Source organism: Oncorhynchus keta, chromosome 27, assembly GCF_023373465.1.
Source record: "Oncorhynchus keta strain PuntledgeMale-10-30-2019 chromosome 27, Oket_V2, whole genome shotgun sequence".
Lineage (NCBI taxonomy): Eukaryota > Metazoa > Chordata > Actinopteri > Salmoniformes > Salmonidae > Oncorhynchus > Oncorhynchus keta.
The window spans coordinates 46,782,074-46,787,017 of NC_068447.1; positions in this window are offsets into that span (position 1 = coordinate 46,782,074).

Consider the following 4,944-nt stretch of genomic DNA (forward strand, 5'->3'; position numbering starts at 1 on the left):
TTATTTATGATGGAAAGTGAATTGTATATCAGTCAGTTGGCAGTCGCTTGCAATGTGGAACACGCCCACCAATTTCAACCATTTTGCCAGGTCAACGGTGCTATACCTTGGTTTCAAAGTGAATGGGGTGGTTTCAAACTGCAAGGATTGTGATGCGTGGCGTCCACATGCCAGGGTTGTGGGTTTGATTCCTAAGGGGGACCAGTATTAAAATGTATGGACTTAATAGTGTAAGTCGCTCTGTATAAGAGCTTCTGCTAAAATGTAAAGATAGCTAGCTACCCAACCTGGTCTCAGAATATTTTGTATTAGTCTGTATGTAAATCTGCGACTCCATTTGGGATGTTTTATATGGTATGTATTAATTTGTGAATGTCAGTCACTAATTTCGTATGGTATTTTACAAATTCCAAATTCAATTTGTATGTTAAAAATTTGCCAAATGTATGATAGCCTAGTGGTTAGCGCGTTGGACTAGTAACCAAAAGGTTGCAAGATTGAATCCCTGAGCTGACAAGGTAAAAATCTAGCGTTCTGCCCCTGAACAAGGCTGTTCCTAGGCCGTCATTGAAATAAGAATTTCTTAACTGACTTGCCTAGTTAAATAAAGGTTTAAAAAAAAGTGTTACGAATTATAGCTACGCGGCTAATGTTAACTAGGTTAGGGGTTAGAGGTTAGGGTTAAGTTTAGGAATTAGATTAAAGGGTTAACTAAAATGGTTAGGGGAAGGGTGAGCTAACATGCTAAGTAGTTTGCAAAGTAACTACAAAGTAGTAAGTAGTTGAAGTCACTAAAATGCTAAAGTTGTCTGTGATGAGGTTCAAACTCTTAACCGTTGGGTTGCTAGACGTTCGCATTATACGTCCACCCCAAACAAGTAACCATCTGTCTAATGTAACCATACCGAACGTAACATATCATACTCATTTGAATGTACCGGATTTACGTTTACTATGTTACGTCAAGTCTATGAGACCAGGCTGAGAGACCAGTTCCCAAAAGTGAACGATGTCTAATGTCAAGGTTTTCTAGCCAACCAACATAAGTCAATGCCGCTATCAAGCCAATCTACTTTTTCTTGTGAATTTCTGGCAGAATAGACCTAAAAACCCACCACACGATCCTACACCAGGCTGTCGGCCTGGAAGGATGGAACCCCTTCTCTCTAAACTTCCTCCATTAAAATATCTCACACCCAAATATTTCGCTGCTGCAACTACCACATTTATCTAGTCCACTCCATCGACGCAAAAAATCTAACCTTACTGAAACTCATCCTCTCTTCAGGCCTACTCACTGGGGGACTCCCAGTCCACTCACTCACCCCTAGGCTATCCTCAGCTCTCTTCAATGCCTAAGCATGGGAAACTTTTTTTGCCCCACTCGAACTTTGGCAATCTCATTTCTCTGCTCTCTCTCTTTACTTCGGATCCCCAGCTGCATGGGCATCCCCCCAATTGACACAGTGCTTTCTGTATCCCAAATGTACACTCCCTCTGACTATGGCCTCCTGCACATTTCTCACATCGTGGGATCTCCCTTCCACACACAGTTGCAACATGTCTGAATCCTTGGCACGTAAAGAACCGAAGCTTGTTCGAAACAGGCCCTCACAGAATAGCAATTATAACCTGACCTTATCGGGAAGAAACTCTGTGTCAAAGCGCAACAAGATAGACAGAGTATTCTCAGTATCACCATTGCCACCAGGTATACTGTACGTCTCAACAAACAGCAGGCGCCACAAACACTAGGAATATTCCTTTTCATTTGATTCACCAATACACTCAATGCTACCCCACTGATAACCCATTTTAGCGGAGAGCAAAGCACAGAGCAGCATGACACGAATTGAAAAATATAGAAATCCACTCTTTCCAAACATCTCACTCCTAACGTTACAAAATCATCTCTGGTAGGATTCTCAGAGCAAACGTTGGAAGTCTCCACTAAAACTGTTGACTAGCTCAACCTCAGCGTGCTTACCACTACTGTCTGACTCCATTTTGAGATCAAGGTTCTCAAGAGAGCATGAACACCTACAATACTGGTCAGAAGTGTTGGTACACCTACTCATTCAAGGGTTTTTCTTTATTTTTACTATTTACTATTTTTTACATTGTAGAATAATAGTGAAGACAACACTGAAATAACACATGAAATCATGTAGTAACCAAAAAGTGTTAAACAAATCAAAATATATTTTATATTTGAGATTCTTCAAATAGCCACCCTTTGCCTTGATGGCAGCTTTTTACACTCATGGCATTCTCTCAACCAGCTTCATGAGATAGTCACCTGGAATGCATTTCGATTAACGGTGTGCCTTCTTAAAAGTAAATTTGTGGAATTTATTTCCTTCTTAATACGTTTGAGCCAATCAGTTGTGTTGTGACAAGGTAGGGGGGGGTATACAGAAGATGGCCCTATTTTGGTAAAATACCAAGTCCATATTATGGCAAGAACAGCTCAAATAAGCAAAGATAAATGACAGTCCATCATTACTTAAAGACATGGTCAGTCAATACAGAACATTTCAAGAACTTTTAAAGTTTCTTCAAGTGCAGTCTCAAAAACCATCAAGCATGATGATGAAACTGGCTCTCATGAGGACCGCTATCACGTCTGCTCCTCTCCTCTGGCGTATTACGTCGCCAGAGTACTAACCACCGGCCCTGGGATTCATCATTACACACATCTGTTTATCATTATGATTCACACCTGTTAATCATTATGATTCACACCTGGACTCCGTTACCCTAATCTCCTCCCCTTTGTCACTCTCCCATGTTCACTCACTAGTTGGTGTTGTTCTTGTGTATCGGCATACTGCCTTATGCTAGTGGCGTGTGCTTTGTGTTGTTATTTTATTAAAACGTTGCACCTGCTTCTGACTCACCGCCCAGTCATTACAACCACCACAGGAATGGAAGACCCAGATGTACCTCTGCTGCAGAGGATAAGTTTATTAGAATTACCAGCCTCAGAAATTGCATCCAAAATAAATGGTTCACAGAGTTCAAGTAACAGACACATCTCAACATCAACTGTTCAGAGGAGACTGTGTGAATCAGTCCTTTGTGTTTGAATTGCTGAAAAGAAACCACTACTAAAGGACACCAATAAGAAGAGACTTGCTTGGGCCAAGAAACATGAGCATTAGACCGGTGGAAATGTGTCCTTTGGTCTGGAGTCCAAATTGTAGATTTTTGGGTCGAACCGCCATGTCTTTGTGAGACAAGGTGTGGGTGAACGGATGAGCTCCGCATGTGTATTTCTCACCTTAAAGTATAGAGGAGGTGTTCTGGTGTGGGGGTGCTTTGCTGGTGACATTCCGCCCGGAATCATCCCAAGAACATCGGCAGTTTCCTTCTACCGGAATTCAGCCGACTTTGCCGGCATTGTACCAGAATTCCCCAGAAGAAGCTGATGCAATTTTAAATACATGTATACAAATGTACCTGATTTAGTAATTATAAACATTATTATACATTTTATACATACAAATTATACCCATCCAATGTATTTTTCTCATTTTATTTATTTGTAAAATGGGCGATGGGCTCCACATTCGCTCCAAGCTATGCTAACCTTTATGTGGGTCATTTTGAAGAACTTTTTGTTAACAATGAAAATCCATTTTTTTTTTATAAAATCCTGAAGTGGTATCGCCAATTTTTTTGCATATGGGGAGGCACGGGAAAAGAACTGTCTGACTTTATGGCATTACTCAATGACATTGACCGCAATCTCAAATTCACTATGGAATGTGACACAACGTGCTCATTACGCTGCACCTCGATTGAGAAATCAAAAGGAACCCTGTTTACAACTCTGCATAGAAAAGAAACGGACAGAAATACTCTATTACTGAGGGACAGCTTCCACCCTGAGCCATTTCAAAGAGGACTTCCAGCGGAGATGCGCAATAGGTTTCTAAGAAGAGGCTAATCTCCACAATGTGTGGATGAAGCTCTACATTTGGCATTGGGGAAAACACAAGATGAACTGCTACAAAAAAGACAAACTAGAGCTAAATAACAATCTGTAATGTTCACCACCACATATATTTAGAACTCGCGCAAAGTGGGAGATGCAAAAGAAACACTGGCATGTTTTAAACATCGGACCCAGCTCTGCCAGCTGAATTTAAGAATCCACCACATGTTGTATATAGGAGAGGTCCCAATTTACACGTTGGTCCATGCCAGCCACAAAATAAGCCAGGCTTTCTGCCCTCTACCGAATGGTAGCTATACTTTCAAAAAATATATTTTACCTTTATTTAACTAGGCACGTGTGCGGGTAAATATAATTGTAGAGGTTGCGCACAGTGCAACAATATGATAAAGTATGAATATTTCTGCCACACTGTCACAACTTCTGCCGAAATTGGTGCCTCTCCTTGTTCGGGCGGCGTTTGGCGTCACCGGCTTTCTATCCTCTTGTTTAATACGTTTTATATAAACACTTTATTAGAATGATCAGAATACTTATGAAATGCACATTGTTATATTTGGTAACACATGCTTGTTGTCCTTCTACTCCAACCCCATTCGAAGCATTAAACTGACGAGGGTGGAGTAATGTATGGGTGCAAATCAAAAACACTCACAAAACTCTGACGAAGGCCTTGAGGCCGATACGTAACGTTTAATAAAGAGCAGTGATACTAGCAAGTGCGGTGTTTCTTATTTTTTTCTCATCTTATTCAACTGTTACCATGCACCTGCAACAAAGATAGCTCAGATGTGTGGTTGACTTAAATAAATTACCCTGCAGTGAGTCATGTCGGCTATTTCTCAAAAGTTTCTGACAACATGCCAAGCAGAACTACTAAGAACTCGAGCAAAACCACCACTCCTGTAGATGTGCGGGGGGGACAATTCTAGGGGCCTGTGACTGACAGGGTCCCTGAAATATTATTAGAACATTAGGTACAT